The 24933-nt window shown below is 38.0% G+C and overlaps 1 protein-coding gene across 1 annotated transcript in view; it reads right to left on the reverse strand.

Moving 5' to 3' along the window:
- The window catches only part of cpne5b (copine Vb), a gene marked incomplete at both ends in the record, with an annotated part of 140633 nt that overhangs the window by 111812 nt on the left and 3888 nt on the right, over nucleotides 1-24933 (reverse strand).

The raw sequence follows: 24933 nt of genomic DNA on the forward strand, positions 1-24933 counted from the left end.
TACTTCCATTGAAAAACAACATTTTTTTTGTATTGTGTTTTATCTTTTCTGCATGTGATTTTGACAGTTTAACATTTTGAGCATCTGAGAATCAATTGGTATTCATGCAGGTGTGGACGTCAACTCCTGGACTAATGCATTTATAGATAATAGCATAATCTTCGTAGGGACTCACAGTTGGCAGAATGCACTAGTTATAATTACAGTATTAAGCTGTTACTGGTGACCTTTCACGAGAATCCTCTGAATTGGAAATCTGATTAGTATCTGCAGCATTGATTCACAGCAAATGTTAAAGACACAAAATTACAGACTCGCAAGAAGAAAACTAAAAAGATCATTGTCCAGAGTTTCTTGTATTCTGTGCCTGTCAGTCCCAGTTTGTTACAGTTGAGCAAATTCACCATTATTTTTTTGGGGTTTTTTTTTTTGTTATGTTTCCTCTCTAATGCTAGTGATTACACTGGAAAAGGAGACCTGCTGTGTTATTTACAATATTTCATCTGAAACAAAGTCAAGGTGATGATCAGGACCACTAAACGACTCGACCCAAGAAGCGATGTGACAAAACCAGCGTGGAGGATGGTGAGTGAAGCCTTTCTTCCATTTCTCTTAATGTTGACTTGTTTAAACCATCACATCCCTCTCTCAGTATTTTATAGAGGCATTAAGGTAGATGGATTCTTTCATTTAGAGCCCATTACTGACTAAAAACACTCACCCAAATACTCCTGGGCTCAGAAGTTTACAGGTTCTTTTATCTGAGAACAGCTAATCCCCCGTTTGACTCCAGAGACGAAGGTGTTTACCTCTCTTGAAGTGTGTGTCTGCATGATGGCTAGAACATGGATTTCTGTGTTACATAGAAGCAAACATCTGTGGAGGCCCAACACTTGAAAGGATTTTGAGCATAAAGCTTTCTCCTCTGTTTGAACCAATGGACCCCACAGGGCCTCATATCTTCTGCAAATGCAGCACAGTTATGTGCGCTGCAGTGTCACCAGTGGTAGTAGACATTTGCCAGAAGCCATCGCCTGTGATGCACTCACATGCCAAGTCAAATCAGTTGACTGAGTTTGAAATGATAGAAAAACAAGTTTTTACATCTTTGATTTTTACTAAATCATATTTGATGCTGGTGTTTTCATTCTCTTCTTCTACAGTGAACCAGACCATAATTTATCTGAGATCTGCATGGATGATAGATTACACTTGTGTGTGTGTGTGTGTGTGTGTGTGTGTGTGTGTGTGTGTGTGTGTGTGTGTGTGTGTGTGTGTGTGTGTGTGTGTGTGTGTGTGTGTGTAATTTTTTTATCTTATATTTTATGACTAAAGAAGGTCAATTTCTAACCACAGGGTATCATCATAGTGGCCAACATATCACCAGGATGTCAAACAGCAGCTCAGGTACAGACACATCCGCACCCACATCTGGTTCCTACTTTTCCGTTTTCAATTAAAACTTGTGTTTTATGGGGTTTTTTGTTTGTTGGTTTTTTAAAAGAAAATACTTTTTACTATTGCAGTTTGCAAACTGATAACTGGACATCTCACCAACCATTATTTAATAATTATTTCGGTGATTTTTTTGTTCATTCTGAATTTTCCCTCAAGAAAATCAACCAGGATGAGTCCTGCTCGTTTTTTATGCCTGTTCATGCACAAAATATGAAAAAGAAAAACAGAAAAAAGTTTTAAAAACACTGATTCTGGGCTTATTTGTATAAACTCTGTTTACTGTATTTGTTTATGTGTTAGTTTATTTAATTAAGTTTCTTCCTGATTAGCTCTATGTCTCCTCCGTCTGATTTTAATTTATTTTCTTTTAATTCATGGATTTCTTTCTCTGACTTCTTTTTACCCATGTTTTAAGTTTCTGAGTAATACTTCCGTCCAGTTCGCCTGACCTTTAAAAAAATGCCTGCCAGGGGCTACTGTGTTCCCAGTACTATTACCCTGCTTGTTTTCTTTTGTTCGCAGGGTCACGTCAGTGACACGGGAACCTTCGCTCAGGGTGCCAAAGCCTGCAGGCGTCTCGTATACTTGTTTCTATGTCTCTGATTTTGCCTTTGTTGAATAAAGCTTCAGCTTTATTCTCCCATCAGCCTGAATCTGTTTAGATTATTCTTCTGGTTCAGTTCTCTTGTCTGTTTTCCACAGCTTTCAAGATTAATCCAGGAGTGTCATTAATTACAAGAAACATGTGAAATCTTTAAATATTGTGTTTTTCTGTTTATGTTTAAAGTTGTCAATGTCAGTGGGAGCTCCAAGTGACTCAAATTTTTAAAATAGTCTGGGATTAAAGTAAAGCGGCAGGGTACGAAAGCACATTTTTAGGTTTTAATCACATTATGAGGTCAAATTTAGAAACAGAAGTGGATCTGGTGCTGCTGAAGCAACCAGAACAGGAAAGTAGAATTTATACTGAACTTATGTTAAAATCAATTTTTATAAATGAGGAAATATTACTTTTCCTTTACAAGCAAAAGATGAAAATCAGAAAAACACGTATATTCTTTTGGAACATTAACAAGAACTATCTCAGAAAGTCATTATTTCTGGTTACAGCTCTTTCAGGTGCATTAAGACTATATGTGCAGCTCCACAACGGTCCACGGTTTTTATAACTGCACCCATGTCTTCCATAAATTTCTCCAGCATTACATATAAATATTGTACACTGCTGTTTTGTAATATTAAACGTTATACCAATATAATATTTGTTGATACATTGAATAAAATTGGTTCATTTCCATCATCCAGGAATTAAAATGGCTGCTACTAGTGATGCTTTACGTTATTATTTACTAGCAAAACATAATGTTCTGCAACTCACTAGTAGAATTAGAAAAGACTTCAGAAAGACTTTTAGATAACTTAAGGATGACCCGTTCCTATATCTGAATTCAAAACTGGGATTTATTGTACACCAGACTATAGCTAGATTCTCTTGGTCTTCATTTTTTATAAAAACCTACATTTTAGGAAAAAACCTTGAGCTCAAAAATTGTCTTTTTTTTCATTATTTGTTTTACTAAATGAATACATCGCAGATTACAAGAAGGGTCTTTTAAAAACAATGCAAGGAAATATCTCTTCTTCATACACAAAGAAAGAGTGAATGTTATTGATGTAAAAGCAATCATTATAATCTTAACTTCTGATGATTTTTGTTCCTCTGAACTGTATTGTATTGAATTGACTTGAAGCAGGACTAAATTAACTGAACAGCTTTTAATCAAATTCATATTGTACCAAGTATCATATTTCAGGGTTGGGGACCTCCGGCCCTTTAGGCCCACTGCTCTGCAAGCTTTAGAAGTTTCTATTTTTTAAACACACATTACTCAAATGTGTCACAATGTAGAACTTGGATATGCTTAGTTTCCAAGTGTGTTGGAGCAGGGAAACATCTAAAGTCTGCAAGACTGTGGTCTTCAAAGACTAGACTTAAAGAGCAATGAAATACATAGAATACAACATGATACAATAGAATACTAATTTTATTTGAAGGATTTGAGGCCCAGAGTTGAAGAGTCCTTTTCAATTCAATTTAATTCAGTTTTATTTGTGTCATTTCACAACAAAATCATCTCCAGACAATTTACAGACATATTCAGTTCAAGCCAATTCCCTGTGATCCACTCCAAATAAATCCACATCAGTCTAATTACAATAACACACGAGAATTCAACAAAATAATTGCCTAGCAAAGGAAAACCAACAGATTACATCAAATTTAGCCTTCAATCCAATCCCCTGTCTTGAGCTTGCATGGGGCGACAAGCAACAGTGAAGAGGAAGGAACACACCTGTTATGTTTTAGGAGTATCATATGGTTTTACCAATTAACTAAAACCAATTATCGGCACTTGGCAGTCTGTCCCTCTCAGCGTCAGCCGAACAGAAAACTGGATGTTTCATCTGTATAAGGATACGTTTTGCTTTTCCTTCCAAAGGAAAAAGATGAGAGGAGGCGGAGGAGGCTGCCACAGTTTCTAACTTCATTTATAAATTATATTCCTATCGTTGCAAGAAAAGTGTGGGAGTGTACCTGACCTTTCATTTGTTCAGTTATATATTTAGCCATTAGCTCGGTATGGAGACGTTGAAACCTCTACAACCTCTCATCATACGAGAAAAAACTGTGGGTGCGTGACTGTGTGCTCATCCCGACATTCTAGGTTTCTATCCTGAAATTCTGCGTGTCTGTGTTGGAGGGGCTAATAAAAGATTTGTCTCGCTGTCTTTTTAAGTTTGTCAAGGATCCAGATAAATTCTGTGTGTTTTATTTGACTCAGTTCATGATTACATAAAGGAAAACTTGCCACTGAAAATGCATAAAAATGCAGTAAATATGAATTAATCTCTTTATAGGGTGAGATGTCACTGCAAGGCATTTCAGAAAGATGTATTAGAAGCCTTTAATTTGAATAATTAAACTCTACTAAACTTTATTTATAAAACACTTATAAAACAACGCCAACTGCAAAAATGTGATGAACATAGAAAATTGTTAAAGAAATTCTTAAAGATAGATTACGTAACCTCCTGACATTAAATGTCTGCATTCCAGGCTTGTTCGATGACACAGTGACATCTATCGTACGTATTTCTAGAGCCACTGCTGCCCATCAGCGTCCCGAGGCTGAGAAACCGCACCATATAACTTTTACATCCGGGACGCAACGTGAGTTTGGCAGAGTTTCGCTTCTCACTAGAAAACACACTGGCTGCGTTTCTATTACATTTTTTCGCAAAATAAAAGCAATATTTGTAAGCTTTGACAAACAATTGGGTTTTTCTGGGTGTTTCCATTGAACAGTTTTCAGCACATTCGCCCCAAGTCTTGTAAAATCTCTTCTTGTGAGATTTTACAAAAATAATGCAAGGTAGCCATGTAGTATAATCTTGGGGTTTTCTACTTTCTGCGGAGAATTTGCCACGGCTTATCTCCCTCATTTTATTTTTTAAAACTCTGAAATCCGCTGTTTGTTTGACACCATGTAATCTTTACCGGAAATGAACTGGTCATGACCCCCATGAAACGTCCAGGGACACGTAAATGCGAAAAAAGGTTTTTCCATTACACTTTTGCAATAATCTTTCTATATCAAAATGTCTGAAAAACTTCCTCATGAGAGAGTAAAAACTTTTTAGCAATATGTAAGACTTTTTTCAAAATGTAGGTATTTTCATGAACGATTTTTTAATTCGATGTTCAGTTTTTGCGCAATTCCAGCTATAATGGAAACCCACCTGGCTGTTTGAATAGACAACGTCACTGGTTAAACACAGAAATGTAAGAAGATTAAAAGAGAGAAAGGGACAAAAAAAAGTCATCGTAGGATCGTCTTTTGTTGGCTGTTAGAGCTAACAGCTCGGGTAAGATGCAAGATGGATGCCGAATTAGCCGTCAATAGGGGGCGCACGACGGGAAAATGGCAAAAGTTCTGTTGTGTGTATTTAGAGATATAAAGTATAAAATATTTTAACTTTCTTGTGGTGTCATTGTGAATTTAATACTACTGGATGGAAAGCTTTGGAAAGGAAACGTTTTAGCACATCATCCCATGAGAATGTGTGTGCAAGTTGCACATGCATGTGTAGACATTACTGTCTAAGCATGCAAGCATTAACTAGTTAGTATTCCCTTCATCTCGGCTGCTTCTCTGATTTGGTTTTTTGGTTTCTCCCTGCTCACTCACCAAAAAAAGAATCAGCCTCTATGTCATCCACTGTTTGTCTCGGTAATTTCCACCTCCTGGTTATCTGTTGGCTGTGTGTTATCCCTCTAATGTTCTCACCATTATCTGTTATGCTAAATGTAGCCTCATGCTGCTTTTATCCCTCCAGCACTGCACTTCATTTTTTGATACACAGTCAGTCATCTGGATGTTATATTTTCATATAACCAATTTACATCGCATCATCTCTTCTGGAAATTGCATACCAGCTACAACAGGCTCAGACCTTGAAGATGTTAGGTTAGGTTAGGCAAGCATTGTGCATATAAGAGAGAAAAACAGTTTTGGATTAATAAAGGGAAACGTTAGTACAGTTACTTAATTCCATTTTTTTTTTATTGTAAAGCATAAGGTACTTTACTTTTTTTTTTTTTTTTTTTTTTTTTTTAAAACAGAGTAAATAAATAAATAAAGTTTTGCAGCTGTGTTCATGATTTGGTCTTTTTGGCTTTATAAATTGTGGGAGTCGGATTTCACTTCTTATTGTTTGGCTATATTTTAAAATTAGAGTGGATTGTGTAAAAATGCTCAGCCAATACCATACACAGTCTCATCTAATGAAATTAGTCTCATTAAAACTTTACAAAATCATTTACAAAATCATGTAATCAGTTTAGATATTCATTTTAACCCCCCGGGGTGAAATTAAAAATAAAAAAAACACCAACCTTTTGACTCCTTGGCAATGGCTGCGGGGTTGAAATATGTTGGGGGGGTTTTTTAACAAAAGGCAAAATGACCTTACTATTAAAATAAAAGCTTTAAAGGAAGAGTGCCTTGGAGTTTTTTTTTTTAATTTTTTTTTTTGTTAAACTATTTTACTGACATGCAACAAACACTATAAAAAAAGAAAAGCAAGTGAATTCGGAGCTTGATGGATGAGAGACACATCGTTACAAAGACTGGGAGGCGGCACCGGGCGAGTTACACCACTATATGTGAATGGATTGTAGATGCCCGGGTAAAGGCATCTCCTTTGACTGTTGTCCAAGCTTTCAAAAAAGCCAGTATTATTGCTGAACAGCCACCCAGCAACGAGAACAAAAAATAACAGAAAATAACAGGAAGATAAGGACTTTGATGGATTTGTGACAACAGATTGATCAAAAAATATTGTGTGTTTTAAAATATGTAACATAGTTGAATAAAGTTCAATCAAACTCACAGTTTTGCTTTCATTGCTTAATTTTACTTTTGCTTCAGCATGCACCCAATAACACAGTATGCATTATGTCTGACTTAAGCACAGAAATAGACTCCATAATAGAGGCTGTGCCTTATATTCTAGTGCCCCTTGTGGCCTGAAAAATATGGTAATTTGTCTCAGTCAAATGTTCGTAAGACTTTCTCCTGGGGCTTGTTGGACATTCATTCTTTCATTGACCTGAATTTCTTCATAAACAAAAGAGAAAGCAGGTGACCAGCCTAAGAGATACAGAGGGTACTTTCTTATCGTTGACCAGCTAACCTCAAGCATAAAGAGGCCTGCATGAGAATAAGCGTAGTTTGAGGCCATGTTTCTGAAAGGTAATGAATGGCCTCCTCAGGTGGTAAAGTTAAGATTGTTAAAAGTTCATCTATGTTTTAAAACCTTCACTTCTGTCACAAGTAGATTGGAAAATAAATATTACAGATGTGAGAAATTCTAAGTTTGCACTTGAATATCAAGTGAATTGAGAGAGATTCCAATAAGAGCTGCTTCTTTTCCCCCTGAAAGATGCCAGCTGAAGTGGTTTGGGCATGTGGATGGGATGCATCTTGAACGCAGTGTCAGAGGTCTTTTGGATATGCCCCAACAGGGAAGAAGCCCAAGTTAGAATAGATGGATAGCTTTAATTATCTGACTGGTAACTGAGTCAATCACATTCACATTCCAGTTCAATCTCTATGCCAGCCATATGTCTTAAAGAAAAAAACTCAGCCAGCAATGTGTAGTTTGTGTAAATACTGAGCTGTGCTGTATTCAGTGTTTCCTTTCAAGACACTGAAAAGGAGGTGGAACAAAAGCCTGACAAAAAGACTGCACTGACTGAAACTTCAAACACCAGCACTCAGCTAGCAGGAGCTTGATTTGGGTGAATTCAAAAGTAGGTCTGCTGAAACAAACCTCATCAAAGCTTTTCTTTTATCATCATGTCGAGTGCAGCCCCCACAGCATATGCCTTCCCAACACACCAGCCCCAAGACAACACTGGTACTGCCCTAAATCTGAAAGAAAATCTCACCCGAAATTTCTTCTGACAAGGTGCTCATCTACAACAGTAAATAAGCACAAAAACTCCTGCGCTGCATCGCTTGGGTGAAAGGGTCCTAAATGAGCCCAAGTGAAGGTAACGCTATGTTAATGACTTTAAAAACTGAGCCTTTGGTCTTCAGGAGAACGTTGAATTTCTGCAGGCAGTCTGTGGTAATTACTGTAAAATACAGTCCCCTCATTCCAAATAGGTCCTCTTATTCTTACCCACCGGCAAGGAATCTCAGTCATTTTAGGTCACTGCATTTTGCAGAGCAAAGCAAGAAAAAAAAGACACAACATACCACTGAGAATGACAACTTTTTACCAAATGAACAGAGGTGTTTACCTGCTTTGTTGTAGTATTAAACATGCCTATAAGTTTCACCTCTTACTGTAACTAAAACATAAAATGTTTAAACTGTGTCACCAAATTTACACTGGGTGTTGAATAGTCAATTTCAAAAGGAACTGGCAGCACTAAAAGGGCTTCGAACTTCCTGAAGCCCACCTCCTTATGGAAATGAGGTTACATGAAAAGATGAGAGCTGCACGGACTCAGCTGAGGCAGGATTTTGGGATGTGTCTCTCTTTGCACGAGGGAATTTTTGAAACCGAAAGAATATGGATGCAAGTGAAAATCAAATGTAAGCACAGGAAACGGAGCAGAGGAAAAATGTGTGTCAGAAAACGTGTGAGTGAGATGGAGCTTGAAAAGGGGAAGAGAGTGAGGTCCTAAGAGATTATATCAGAAATAGACGGAGGATAATGGAGTTCCTCTTGCACAGGGAGAGGAAACAAACGCCTGTTATGCAGACACACAGACACCGCTGACTTTATTTACAGAAATATGACACAAACCGCAGTAATTAGACAGCTCCTTTCCTCTAACCTGCAGGAGCTTCCCCGGCTCTCCAACTCTAACTGCTCTGAGTGCAGACTGAAAGAAGGATGATAAATATCTAGGGATGACTAGGTCTCTTTGAAGAATTGCATATTGAGCTGATGAGATTCCCAACTTGGAGCAGAGCACAAGTCAGCATAAATAGGCCGCCACAGGCTAATAAGTAAAACTTTTCTAGCTAACGGATCCACTGCTAAACTGTAGAATGATTTCAGAGCATATCTTCTTTCACACTAATATTATATCTTACTCCACCACATGCATTGTTCTGCATTGTGGCATGTCATGAAAACATAAATACAATTTACCAGCAAATCAGTTGAAATACTGAGAAACAAATGTTGTTGCAGGCACACTTTGACTTCTGTGTTGCACACATTTGAATAATGTTTCTAGCTTAGTATTCCCTGGAAATTTCCATCCAAGAAAAGACTGAACGTATGCTTGCATGGAGGTGAAAGGCTGAGAATGAGGGTGTATTTCGCTGGTGTAAGGAGGGCAGTTTGTAGGTGTAGAATAAGTCTATGCTGCACACATACAGCCCAAACTGTGTGCTTGACCTCTTGCTTGCACATAAGGCAGCAACCCAGGGGAAAGGATTGTGTGTGTGTGTATCTGTGTTTGTGTTTGCACAGAAAAGATCAATGTTCACTAAGTAGACAAATGCAAAGCTGAAGAAAGTGTAATGCAAGATGCAGTGCAAACTAGCACATGTACTTCTGTAAGAACAATAATACCTCACATAAACATTAATCCCTGACATTTTTTGTCATAAAAAAATTAGTTTTATTAAAATTAGGCTCTGAATAGTTTCTGAAATGGCTTTTATCCACAACAATTCACTATAACTTCTCTATATCTTCCCTACTGGTATGAAAAAAGAATTATAGCTCAAGTTTGACTTTAAAAGCCCACATCAGCTAGACTGCTTATATACAGGTCATAGGAACAATTTCATCTTTGCTTCATTCATTTTGAAAGATTTAATCATGTTTTTTCTGCAATCTCATAATTGCATTTAAATGAACTAAGTTTGATTGAATTTATTTACAACTGTACAAATAGAAAAATACAAGAAAAAAATCATGCAGATACTCTACTAAGCATATCGATACTAAGTTAAAAAAAAAAAAACAATGCATAAAAAATGGTAAATAAAAGAAGATATTTGCTGATTTTAGTCACCTATCCAGTTTTACTCTTATGCCCCTAACATACTGTGAAACATTCTTCCACATTGTTGACTTTTTTCTATAAACTTGAACATGTAACTCCACAGGAAAGTAAGAAAAAGACTTTTCCTTACTGAGAGAAAATTGCCTCAAAGAAATCAAACTAGTGTCATATCCATACTAGCTTGTCTATAAGTCTTCTAAAAAAAATAAATTAATTAAAAAAAATTTTTTTAAAACCTGTTTAGAGCAATACTGTTTCTTTTTCCTTTTTTGTCAGCAATTTCTCAGATGAAGCCATAAGTAGAACAAATGCACTCTTTATAAAATGTGATATTAAAAATCACATTTAACTTAAAAAACTTGACAATGATATTTCGATTTTTTTCCAACTAATCATTTCTTTAAAAATCCCTTTCAGAAATTATTTAAGTTAATATGTAGCAAGGACATCATAACAAGCAGAAACAGAGCAAAACCATTCCCCATGGACAACGCAGATGTGAAGGCTATTCTCACAAATCTTAAAAAAAAAAAAAAAAAAACCAATGCAATCATGACAAATTCAAAATGTTGAGTGGCTAAAAGGAGGAGGAAGGCGTTGATGAGGAAACTCACTATGGTGGAGGAGCTGGAAAACAGGGGACTATGATAGAAAAAAAAAAGGTATGAGCAGATGGAGAGTGGATAAAATAGGTAATATGAGCAATATAGAAAAATGTGGAGGTGGAGGAATGAGAGTAATCCGTTTATGAGCGAGGGAGTGGAGCACTGGGTGAAGCATATGGAGCACAGTGTTATTACAGCTAGATGAATCAAAACACCTTTCAGTGGCCCTTCATCTTTATCTCTCAAATCATTACCGTCTTCTCATTTGTCTCTCTTATTACCTGGCTGTCGCCTCATTTCCCTGACTGCAAAACTGAATAGTATATGTGTGTTTAGATACATGGCAGCCATGTTTACTTTGACATATTCTTGTCAGAATTGGGAAGACTTTATTGACTAATTCGCTTGTATCATCGACCCCAGACCCATAACAAAGCCAAGGCCAGCAGCAAATCAGAAGTAAACCCATCTTAATAACCTCTCAGAGCCTTAATCATGTGAGCCCAAATTGTAGAGTTGGCATTGCTTCAGTGTCGGATCGATAACAGAACCAAGCAGGATCGTTTTTCCCACCAGCTGTTGAATTATTCAGGCCAACATTTCCTCTTGGGAGGTTCCCGCTCTGCCAGCCAGACACACAGGGAGCCCACATCCTGGCCAGAACACTCGGGATCGTCACAAAATTCTAATGAGCAGCAGCGCATACTGTAAGGGTGCAGGACGATGACTAAATAAGATTCATGGGATGTTTCTTAATGACCCATCTGGGTTTTTCTTTGTGCTGCAAAATGCTGGTGTGGCTGGATATTTTCAACACTGTCAGAAAAATCTGTTTCCTGGTTTGTTTGGTTGTTTTGTGTTTCATAAACAGGGAAGGACTTCTTACGCTTCTTGCCAGCTGGATGGAGAGGCGAAAATATTCACCTTTCTACCTGTGTAACTTTGTTCTGGAAGTTAAAGCATCCAGAGCTTTTAGATGAGTAGCAAGCATGGAAAAAAAAAAAAGTAACCAGGTAGATAAAAAGGAGAGTGCATGAGTGTATTTCATTGTAAAATGTGAGGTGTTTTTTTTTTTTTAGCAAAGTGGGAAACTTCAGAGGGTGGAGCTCCATTTCAGGTTTCTACATTTGCTTTATCTCATGAGCTCCTTTAGACTCACTAAAACTGTAGATTATTCATTGCAAAAAATAAAAAAAAAATGCAAATAATGTCAAGCCTAAGAGACGACCGCCATGTTTGTGAATCTTCTGCACAGAGGCGCTTTCATCTAAATGCAAATTTTTACATGTCAATAAGCAAATAGAAGATTTTTATATATTCACAGTACACAAGTCCAATTGAGGTTCATGCAAATTTCATTCTTTTTTTTTTTTTTTTTTAATAATAATCAAACAAAACTTGACTTGACTAATTCATATTTTACCTGACGAAGGTCTGAGATTTGATATGACAAACAAAACATCTGGTGGGTTACCTCATTTCATAGCAAAACATCCAGTAATGGTGAAAAATCCTCACAATAAAAACCTGAACTGTGATAGAAAAACTAAGAAACGTCAAATGGAATGATCAGCCTTTGGTTGGAGCTTTGGTGTTTACATTTACTGCGCATAACTTTGAAAAATAACTTCTTAGTTACATGTGGCAGTGGCTCAGGTGGTAGAGCTGCTTGTCCTGTGACTAGGAGCTTGGGCTTTGAGTCCTGCTCCCCTACGCTGCAGCCCTGAGAGGGACACAAGTGTTCTCTGAAGGCCGGTAAATAAATAGATAAATCCAAAGAGTTGCATCAGGAAGGGCATCCGGAGTAAAACATGCTAAAGTGCAACCGTGCGAATGGACTTCCATAGCAACTCGGTATTGGAAGCTGATGATTCGCCGTAGCGACCCCTTCATAGATAGAAGCCAAAAGGAAAGCAACTTGTTCTACTCCGAAAGTATTTTTACCGTACATAATTCTATCATATAATTATATAACATCCTACCCTGTGTAGGAGAAGTATAAAAACCCTTGCTTTGTATTTACATGGCTGCGTGTGTCTACTGGTCATTAGTATAAGAGACTGGGAATGCATGTTTGGATGCACATACTTGCACATGTTCGCCTCCTTTTGGCCCACTATGACCTTTTATTCTTCCTCAGCTTGTCATAATGTTGTAGGTTTGCGTCCTCATCCGGTCAGATGAAAACAACTACAGCAAGCTGAAAGATGTAACTTTCTGACCTTAAAATTAAGCATTTCAGACTCATTTGATGGCATAGCAACATCTATTATGTTCATTTCAGGAGCCCCCACTGCTCTGCAGCTTCCTGAGGCAAAAAAAATAAATAAAAACACACCTTACAAGTTTTTCTTTCAGGACATTGTGAGATGTTGCAGCTTAGTTTCACTTTATGTACCGCATCACACGCTGGCCAGCAGATATCAACCCACCAGCAGATTTAACCACACACTCAGCTGATTCAGCAGAGACACAGAAGAGGACATTATCAGAGGAACAGAGGAAAAGAGAGTGAGAAAGGTGCAGTGGAAGAGATAAGACAAGAAGGCAGACTGGGGAAGGATCACCCTGCAGGTTGTAAAATAGATGCTGAATTAGCCACCAGAAAGGGTGTGTCACAGAAAAAAAGTTCAGAAGTGTGTCTTTAATTTGCCTGTTATGAAAAGAGATAAATTATTTCGTTGTTTTTGCTGCTGATAAGGACTGATGTGCCTGATACAAAGGAAATTATAACAGTAATATTGTAGGTAACCATAACAGTATTGTAATTATGGAAACAGTGATCATTAGAATTCTTGTAACTTAAAGGGGTGCTATTATGGTATTTGGAGTTTTCTGAGCTTTCTACAGTGTTACAGTGTTGAATCCTCATCAGACATGTGAGCGGCACTGTTTTTTATCACCTAAACGCATGTTTGAGTTTGAGTTCCAGCACGCTCTCCGTTCGGTTTCCATGGCATAGGCTGTATGCTATGTGTTGACATTGTATTTTGTTTTTTTATTGAGTTCATATGAGCCTAATCCTTCTGTTTATGAGATGTTACAATGACGGCGAAAGCAGGTGCAGTGCGCGCTCCCGATGTAGCGCGGTGGCGGGAGGCGGGGCTTAATGCGGAAGAGTCTCAATCAACTCGTTTTGCCCGCAGGCTGATCTGACAGCCTACGGAGAGGGTCGGTCTGAAGTAAATAAAGCCATTTGTGACAATAACTCCATCAATCCCAGCCCTTCTGGTCTCAGAAATAAAAATAAATTAGCCTGAAATACACATAATAGTTCCACTTTAAATAATAAATATTGCTTTTTTTATTATAAGACTACTTTATACTTTTAGTAACTTTAAAAGCTGTTATTTCCATCAGTGCTTATAAGTACTTAATAGGTGAAAATTGGACTCTTGTTGATTCTGGGAGAAATTTTGCTTCTCATCTGAAAGGAATCTTTAGTTCTCATTGACTGTTGGGGGGTTCAGGCTTGTGCGGTGAAACAGTGACACTATGAAGAATCGTTGAGGTCACACGCGTCTCTGACCCAGTTGCCCATTCTGTCAGTCATTTAGGCCATTTTTACCTGTGAGTGGTTTACCTGCATGATCAATACTTTTCAGTCTATAAGAGTAAAGCTTTGTTTGGTTGTTGAACTGCTGGGGGAGGAGAGTAAAGGTTGCTTTGTCATTGCTTCTTTCACACAGTTTCAGAATGCCCACATTATTATTATTTCCATTATATATCCCTTTTTAGTTGCATGCACTGGCATGTTTAGACTGGGGAAGATCCTTTTTTCTCAGACACTCCTGCCACATATTGCTTACCGGTGTGTTGGCACCTGTTCCTTTCATCATTGATTAATTCTGTGTTTGTTTGCTCTGTAACCCTCCTGAGGAGCAGGTGGGGCCTCAGGTACCAACTGCCTAACACTTACAAAGCAGCCTCGACTGTTCTCCCTGGGAGGTTCACACCTTGAATCTTGTGACTAAAACATGATGGTTGGTAAACAACTAAAAGGTTGCAAGACTTACCAGAATGCACTGGTGGATCATCGAAATACAGCTAAAGAATAGAGCCAAAGACTCCGAATTACTATCTAATCAAGCAATTAAGGTTGCCATAATCTAGATTGAGGATCTACATCAACATTTTGTTCAATTGGTTAACTTTGACTTGAAAAAGTCAGATGATTGCTAAAAAAGGAGTAAAGTGTAGAAAAAAAACTGTTTTATGAATAAAGTTGCACCCAACTGACTACCTGCCGGCTTCACTTGCCCCGTCATCAGTTTCATCTCACAAGCAGTGAAATTTAACCAATAAAATGAAAAGGAATTATATCTCTGTGGGTTATAACAAGCCAAAGTTCCACTAAAGGTGTCAGGTATGAGCTGCGAGCAGATGATTCCCACAACTTTACTTTGTGGGCTTCAATAAAGAAAGCTGTGTGTACTGCGAACAGCCAGTGGCTACAGTTGAAGTTTGTGGTGCAATATTCCCTTCTGCTCCACAAAGCTTCAGGCGGTGCATGTGCACGTGTTGCGTTTGAGATTTTTGTCTTGATGGGAAACTTCAGCCTTTTTTGCATTTGTTCCTCCATTTTATCCTGCTTTTAAGCTAGTCAGGATTTATATTTCTATTTTGCTCTTTTTTGTTTATTTTCCTTTTTTTCCTCTGCATTCACCTCCACAAAATCACCACTGCCTAATTAGTTGAATATTATATAATATAAAGATTAATCTTTTTTTTTTAATGAATTGTCAAAACATGACCAAAAGTTCTGCATCATCCTTGAAAACTTATGAAATGAAACTGACCTTTACTACATGCTTACTAAGAATTTCTGCCAGCCGTCATTATGTTTTTGCAGCTGTAATATGATCTGGGTCTTACTGTAGGGTTTTTGTTTTGCTTTTCTTGAGCAAAATATGCAACTGGTTTCATTGGGAGCATCATGTCCTACACTTGTTACCAGAGAATTTCAGCAGGGGAAACATTAAGGAGTGGCTTTGTAGGGTAGGCTTGGGGTGTCCTGCAGACTTTCAGTGTTTCCCTGCTTCAACACACCAGATTCAAATGAAATGGACCCAATAGCCAATGAAGTTCTACACAATAATTTCTGTCAAGTGGGTCGAAGCAGGGAAACACTGAAAACCTGCAGGATTGTGGCAATGCAAAAGTCAATGACCCGGAAGTGTCATTATTGGCCATCGTAGGTTAATATTTAGTTTATTTTTACATCACACCAGAAAAAAAATAACAAAAAGGAATATTGGTTGTTCCATCTTCAGTGACAAACAAAACCTATAAACTGAAGACGCTTGCAAGAGCATAGAATTCACTTCTGAGGACGTACATAAACAACATTTAAACCTAATGCTAAATATATGAGGCAGCCATGATAAGCACATGTAATTTAAAGCAAGTGTATTCTTAACCTTCTACCAACGCAAATCTTAAAACAAGAAGGAGTCAGTGCAACAAAAGCATGTTGAGAAATAAACTGCTGGACTCCCAATTAACTCCCTGCAAGTGCTCCAGGATGGATGTATTAACACCATGAGACTGGGAATGACTTATATTGAGAATATTGAGAGCTAACAGGAAAGTGAATATGCAGCTCTATTTGTAAGTGTCCTGCAATGAAGGCTACTAAAATGTTCACTGGCATGCTCACACACTTCCATTGTTTTCTTCACTCATTCATCACACAGCTGCCCTCAGGGTATCGCTAGCTTCATAATCAAGAGCAGCCATCTCACCCACGCACACTCTTCACACATCTCCAGCTTTGCTTTACCAAACAGGACCATCTTGCCCTGTCATTTTGTACCACACTGAAGGCGTGCAGCCAGGGCTGAAATAGCACTTCAGACTAGGAATATATAATACAAGCAATTCCAAATGTACTCTGAGGACCCAACACAGCCACTCAACATTCACAGCAAGATGCTCACTTATCTGGAATCATAGATGATGAGAAACAGTTTTCACTCTTCAGTTTTATAATGCAGATACTGGATGAATTCAAATACCTTATGAGGATTTTAATCTAGAATATCAACAGATCCGCTTGTAAATTTCTACTTGTTTAGTGAAAGATTTGAAAATTAGTTTCCATCTGAAGGCTGTAAATTCAGTTTCAAGCAAAGCCGCTACAATCATATCTTTGTGAACATTGTCCTTTCAGATTAAGAATAACAGTCAGTGCTTTCAGATTTTTTTTTTTTAAAGTTACATTTTATACAATGCAGCTAAACAGGAGATAATATATTTGCTGATAAAGAGCTCAGGGACATACAAATTGTTTCGGTGTGACACCATCAGGGAAATATACCGATCCAAACCTGGACTAGCAGCAAGCTGAGCTCATTCGATGAGCGCGTCGCATATTATTTCTAATTTTACGCATGGCAGATTAAATTTACATTATCTTGTCAGGAAATTTGTCCAGATAAGACACTATTATTGGAATAAATCAGAACAAGCATGGAACACTCAGGATATGCTGCTGTATGTGGCGTGAATTTGCGAGGCCAAGCCGTCTTGCAGTGTTCTTCTCATTCCAACACCAGGAAGTACACAGTAATCCATATTTATGTCCACCGACACACAGCTCAAAACAAATTTGTTCACTGTAGTCAATTAAAATGCATGACTTGCAATAATTTGGTCCAAAAAAAGGACAAAAAAAACCCCAAAAAAAACGATTTATCTGATGGCACAGCAATGAAAGCTGTCTGCTAATATGACTCACCTTCTTCAATAGCTCTGACTGAGAGCTATTAGGCTCCCATTACTCCATCACATATGTCGAGGACAGATGCTTCTACCTACCACAGCACAATGGGAGCAATTCACACAGGTGAATGGCTCTTCATGAGACATTTTCCTTCTTTTGTTTTGAATCAGATGACCTGGATGCAAAAGGTTTTTGCTTGTGTCAGTGTCAATGATTTATCTTTTCAATTTTGTTATTACCACTACATCCTACTTTGGAAAGTTTATAATGTTTCTGCTTGTAAGCTTTTACGCACGTTAAACAAGGTTGAAGTGATTTATTGTTGCGAAACGCCTGCAATTTCCCGTTTTTACAGATTTGTGTCTCATCTTTTCCATTTAAAGATCAGATTTTCGTATGGCGAGCTAATTGGAGAGTAGTCATGAATCATAAATAGCATTGATGGTAGCGCTCAGTTCTGTAGCTGAGGTTCTAAAAAGCACTTATCTACAAACACAAGAACAATCAACTAAGTCTAATAATAACCAAGGCATCTTTCCAGGAGCCGCGTAGACTTGCAAACAGGCAGACATGTTGACAATCATGAGACCTTCAGAGGAATGACACTAGAGCAGCTTGTTTCTTGTATCAGCATACATCACCTGAAAATCTGTTCATTTAAAGGGTCAGTTTTATTATATTCATATTGCATGTTTGTTGGATTAGACAACACAAGAGAAGTTTAGTTGTTAAGTCCTACATGTACTCAGATAACATTCTCATGTCAAAGTTTTGCTTGACAGTGATCACTAAGCCTCCTGTCCATCTCTACAATTTTGCTAACAGCTGTTATTCCAACACATGAAGGCATGTGAATACAACATTTACTACAAATTACTGCTCTTTGCTAACATTGTACTTCTTGCATTCCACTGTGGAAGCCATTCAGATAAAGATGTGGAAGATCCCTACAGAAAAGATGGATTCTCTAAAACAAGCATATAAAGCAAAGAATAAAAATATTTACGGTACATTTTAGTAATAATCTTAAATACTGATGTCCATAATTTGTGGGTTATGATTTGATTAGATTATGTTTTGGTTTTCTGGATTGTTTGGTCAGTTATATTGACTTTCTAGTGCATTGTTAGGGTTGTTTTCTGCTCTCCCTGCACACCTCTGCTTCTTCTGATAATTATCACATCTGCCTTTTGTTACTCCTCAGCTCCCTCAGTATAAATACTTCCAGGTTTCTTCTGCTCAGTGCCAGGTCTAACCATAAGTCACCGGGGTTTCCCTCCAGGTCTGCATTGAAGGTATATTATTTCCTACTTATGTTGTGATTTAATTTTAATAAAGTCTCCATTTTGACAGGTCTGCCTGCTAGCTCTGCATTTGGATCTTTCTCTTGCCGTCAACTGTGACAAAAGATTGCATAACTCCACTCAGCAACTACAGCAAAACAAAACTGAAGTTGCACTTTTGTCACTGGGAAGTAATGTTACAAATGACAGTGAATTGTGTACTGCAAAGCTTTACACGTGTAATCTGAATACTCCAGTCTCTGAATTTTGCTTTTGGAAAAGTCATTTAATCAACATGAAACAGTGCTCACCTTGCAGATCAATATGATTACTATGGTGCAAAGATCTGAAATTCTAGTCTACAGTCAACTGGCAGAAGATATTATCTAAAGCGACTTACATGTGAGAGGTGATCAATTAACCATTGTAATTAACCTAATGAACATGTCATGTTGGTGGGAGGACGCCGAGAACATGCAAACCACACAGAAAGGCCAACGCTGGAGACAACAACCTTCTTACAGTGAGGATACGATGCTAACAACCATGCCACCATGTCTGGATGGTACACCAGAATGTTTGAGCACACTGCAAAGCTTCAGTAAAGCTGAGCCTCTGTCACAAGCACGTGCACATTCAGTCATATTATTGATTGTATCAATGTTGCATTAACAACCTACATGAACAGGTACTTTATCTAAAAGCTTCTGCTTTTGAATAACAAAAAGGTGAAATTAAGACAGTTTTTGGCAATAAGCTGCTGGTGATCATCTACTTGTAACTATCCCAACCATAAAACTGTTCCTGATCAGCAAATCAGCTTTTTTTTTTCCTCCACAAGCAGCTTTTTCCTGTGACCATCATTATGCTGAGCGCCTGCAGAGATGCAGATGCAGAGATTCTCAGCTTTGTTTGGCACGTCAATAGCAGCAGACGAAAAGCCAAATGAATCCAATTATGCAATAAAATAACGACACTCAGGAGACTGCAAGACCAATCCCTCAGTGTGGTGAAACTTTGATGAAATGCTGATCAAAGATCTAAGAAAACCAAGGTATGCCCGGTCAAATGTTAAAGGCTCTAGTTAAAGAAATTTTTCAGGCCAAACATAATTCCCTTAAGTTCTCAAATCCCTAAAGGGAGCAAGTGTGCTTCGTCTTTTGGAATAAAGAGGGGAAAAATCATTCACTGTGCTTCAACATTGTTCTCAAATGACTGAGCTTTCAACAATATGAAAGCATTGTCTCATCTTTATTTTGATACTAATTATCATCTAGAAAAACATCAGCACCATGTATTTCTTAGTTTCATCGTGGAAATTAAGCTGTGATAATATGAGCTTTCAACCCAACCAGGCTGCATTTGCATCACAGAGAAAGAAAGAAGCAAAAAAAAAAAGTATAAATATATCTGTCCTATTTTCAGAAAAGGGAACTTTACTCAGAAGGCTTCAGGTTAAAGAGGAAACATTGCATGTCTAATAAAATGTATACTTGAATAGACTGTCAAAGGATCAACATATAAAAGAAAAGTTCTGCGTGATTTTTAGGGGAATATCCATTGTTTTTGCAAATGAATGGCCCAGATACATCTCTTTGCTAGCAATAAAACTGACTAGATAATAGGGACACCTTATTTTCGAGCTCTCAGAATAAAAACAAAAGGCCACAGCAACATTTTCCAAACAAAATTGAAATAAGTTACCCTCCTAACATGTTTACTGGTCACATTTTTTTAAGAGCAGATGGTGTTTAGGTGACCCTCCAGTCCTTCGTGGATTAATCAGACTTTTTCTTCCCATGACTCCGCTGTTTTTGCCAGAAGCCCAGCAAGTCCTGTCAGCCAGAGAGCACGGATCAAAGCCTCGTCTCAGCCTCTCAGCCACTAAAGCCAGCATGACAGTGAACCCTCATTAACACTTACAAAGAGTGTTACTGTTCTTCCTCTGGACTTGACATCACTTATGCTCAGTAGCCGTCGTCCACGATGTCACCAGGCCTTATTTGCATTCAAGGAGATTGGCTCACCCTGTTGTAAAGGCTGTAAAATATGAGCTTGATACAAGTATGCAGGAAGGAGGAATTTGATGGCTACAGGAAGGAGATGGTTGAGTCTCTCTCAGCTGACAGAGCTGATTATAAATACTCCTGTGTGAAGGCACTGACAAATCAAATAGTGCAGCTGTCAAGGCTGCAGGGGAAGTTTGGTGAAGTTTGAAAAATAGGAATCAGTGCATTTTATCATGCATCTATAACTGACACGTCATTAACTGAAAACAAGTTAAGAAAATTATTGATTTTAAAATGCGGATGGAAGCTCTTGACATGTGCACATTTTATCTTTCCAGCATGCCCACAGTTTGCTTTATTGATTTATTGAAGGCATTGCTCACAGTCTGTCCATTAGAGTGCAGGCAGCAGTTGGTAGAGGATTTTAAACGCAAAAGCAGAAACCGGAACAAACAAAAAGGAATGCATTGAACAATGAACGATAAAGTACTAAAAGGTACTTTTTGTTCCATTCACTTAGTCAGTAAATAAATATGAGGGGAGAAAATGATTGATTGGTTGTGTCAGGGTAGGAGAAAGGCTGCAATGGAACCTAAATGTCCTCGAACATGTAAAGTCCTCCATACAAAAACCACCAAAACTGCACTTAATGTAGTCGGAAAAAAATCGAAAAACCTAAAATTAAAATTCTGTGTTTTTATATGTATGGATTCTTAGCTTCAAAATGTGTTTTTAAATTTGACTCACAAATGAACAGGCTTGCCATTTTGGAAAAATAACATCTGACCAAGCAGGAGAGGGGCTGTAATTCACAACCACCAGATTTAATATAAAAGGCCCCAAGAGGCCAGGTCTGTAGACGTTTTGAGTCAGATGTGGTCTAATCAGTGTTGCAGGTGCATGGCTGTGCAGTGATGCCTCATCTTCAACTTATAAAGTGCAAGTTAAGCAATAAAAGGAAAAGGAGCCATCTCTCTCTGGGTATAACAAGCAAAAGTTCCACTAAAACTGCCAGGCATAAGCTTTAAGTAGATGATTCCCACAGCTTTACTCGGTGGGTTTCAATAAAATAAAAAACTAATGTGAACAGCCGGAAGTTAGAGTCGAAGTTTACAGTGCAGTATTCCCTATAGCGGCACAAACCTTCAGGCAGTTAGGTATTATGTTCATGTGTTAGGTCTGAGATATTTGTCTTGGTGGGTAGCTTCAGCTTTTTTTGTTTCTGCTCTTCTATTCCAATCTTCCTGTGGGAGCTGGTAAATTTCCCATCTCTTCTATGCTTTTTTTTTTTCTTTAACTACCCCCACATAATCCCCATGTCTCAATTAGCACAATTTCTACAAAATTAAAAGGACAACATGTTTTGAAAAGAAATAGTCATCATGTTAACAGTCATGCATTGCTCTCAATCTTTTGAAAGCTAATAATACTTAACAGAGCTTTACAACCTTCTGAAAATGATTTGTGGTAGTAAATATTGTCTTACAATTATAATTCTAGTCTTTTTCCTCTCTTTTGTTCTTGATCTTGCTCATACAAAACCATAACGGTGAGAAATGACTGCTCAGGAGTAAAATGCTAACATTAGCCTGTTACCTTCCTGCAGAGAGAAGCTACACAGCACTACTTCCAGCCGCAGTAAAACCACATGCATGCATGCATGCATGTGGGCATAAAAGTTATATAAGAAAAATCTCACTTCAGTACACATCTATTGTGTTGCTGTAAGCCAGTTTTTAGGAAGGTTTGGAGGGTTTGTTCTATTTTTATTAGCACAGGGGAAATCCATTAGATTGCTTTACATAGTTCCCTCATGGAATAAGGAAACATGTTTGAGAACACTTTCAATTATTCATTTTATTTGTCCACATTTCACTGAGTAGAAAGCAATACATTATGAATATATGGCTTTAGCCTGCAATAAAACAGTGCCTCCTGTCTGAACAACATTGATCATGAAGTGACTTAAAGTAGGCCTGTAACACGGTCAAATGTTTAGTGATTTCTGTCACATTGTTTTGGTTTTCACATCAAAAACTGAAAGTGTTTTTAAAATAAAGATGCTACAGAATAGACTGAAGCAGCGGTGTCCACAGTCGTTCCTCGAGGGTTGAAGTCCTGCAGGTTTTCCATGTATTCCTTTCTCTGACACACCTGACTCGCATTAATCAGATCCAACAGCCAACGAAGTTCTGCACAGTGACTGATTCGTTTGAGCCTGATGTGTTGGAACAGAGATACATGGAAAACCTGCAGGACATTGGCACCTGAAGACTGACTTTGGACACCCCAGGGCTAATAAAAAACTTCCCTTTAGTTTTCATTGGCATTTCCATCATGCAAGAGATGACTATGATGTGAAAAAGTTGATTACTAATCCTGAAACATATTTGTATGTAACGGCAAAATGCACAACTTTATCAAAACCCACTGAACTGTAAATCAAAGCACAAATTTAACTCGAAACAAATACAGCCAAAATTGTTAAATCTATCTAATATATGTATATATTTCATTCATATGTCTTTGTGAAGTCCAGCATCTCTTTTCAAACAAAAGGCAGCAGCAGAATTGTAGACTGTAGCCAGCTAAATGACATTAGCATCAATCAGCAGCAGCTTGATTTCATTACTGATGACTTAATCTACTTTACCTTTTAACATGTTTGCTTTGATTTTTTGCAGAACATTAGCTCATGTTGTCTTTGTTAAGGATTTCAAATCCCCAAAGTTATTGAACAAAGTCAAACATGTACACCTGAATAAGTTTCTTATCTCAGTCTGCCTTTGTTCATGTCATCACTCTTCTCTCTATCTGTGCCTCTCTCTGTTGCTACATACCAGCTACAGACAGCCTGTGTGGCAGTGTGCCCAGTTTACAGTGTAACGAAAATAACCAGCAGTGTCTGTTTATTCGAGAGCCAAAGCTGGGGACAGAAAAAGGGTTACCTTGCTTTTGGTGGTGGTGGGAAGTCATCCACAAGATAATTATGTTGTGGTTTGCAAAGCTGAGCTCATGTTTTTTACATGACATCTTCCACGCAACTAATGAGTTCCAGTTGAGCTTGAGGTTCAGCACATATTCACACCAGAAGACTTCAAACCGAGTAACATGTCATTTGAAGGAGCGAAGAAAATTAGACTGATGCGATGCAGTGGTGTTGAATCTCCCTTGAGCTTTCAGAAGCTCAGAAGAAATCTTTCATATCTTTCTCAGATCCATAAAAGAAATCAGATGCCGACGCCGGGACTCTCACATAGTCAAATCTCTGAGCTAATGCAGGTCATCCAAACATTCAGCATGGATGTAATCATAACACCTGCGCTGGCTGCGCTCAGGAAACAAGCTCTGAAAACCAAAAACACTCCAATTAAGGAGCAACACACTTGATTTCAAGAATGAAATTATGTCACACCTCGAAGCTGCCAGCTAAATTAAAATTCAGGAGCTGTAACATCTGTCTTCACCTTATTAAAAAAAAAAAATGGATTAGGTGCCATTCTTAAGAAAAGGACAATCCATTAATAGCCTAATTGGCTCTCTGCTCTCTGTTGAGTCAATATGACTTTTGACCTGATGCTTGTTAGGAGTCAGACCTCAGTCCTCACATAACTTCCTTCAGCCTATAGTTCAGCGCAAAACCCGCTAGTTGTTTTTCAGTCTTATCAGGTCAAACCACTGAGGAGGCACTTGGCTTATTCCAAATTCATTCTGCAGCATGGCAAGGGCAAACATGGCAAACATGTTCCAAGATAAAATCTAAAAGAATTATTTTCAGAGAAAACAAGAGCAAAGGTTTCCCCCCATAGATTGTCCTTTAAGAGTTCAGCGTTTTTCTGGTTTATCTTCTCTCAGTTTGCTTTTCTAAAAGCAGCTTGGAAATTTGGTTTAACTTTAGTTTAAATGTTGCACCAGCGTCCACATATAGAGGCCGTATATGACCAGTATTTTTCATGTTTTTTTGTACCACAAAAAAACTCAGTCTAAGTTCAAACTTATATTTCTGTGCCACTCTGTAAAATAAGGCTCATGTGTGGCTGTCATTATCTGACATCATCATTTGAATAGCCCTAAAAGTTAGTTTAAATAGCCCTAAAAGTTAGTCAAGAACAACATTTTAATTATGCTGACTGACTTCTCAACCAGACTTCCATCCACATAGGATGTAAAAGGGTTTTTCACTCAGTGACTGTAGCTATGGCAATCAGAGGAAGAGACTGGGGCAGTTGGTGCCAACATCTATGCCATCTAC

Source organism: Telmatherina bonti, assembly GCF_933228915.1.
Source record: "Telmatherina bonti genome assembly, chromosome: 6".
Classification (NCBI taxonomy): Eukaryota; Metazoa; Chordata; class Actinopteri; order Atheriniformes; family Telmatherinidae; genus Telmatherina; species Telmatherina bonti.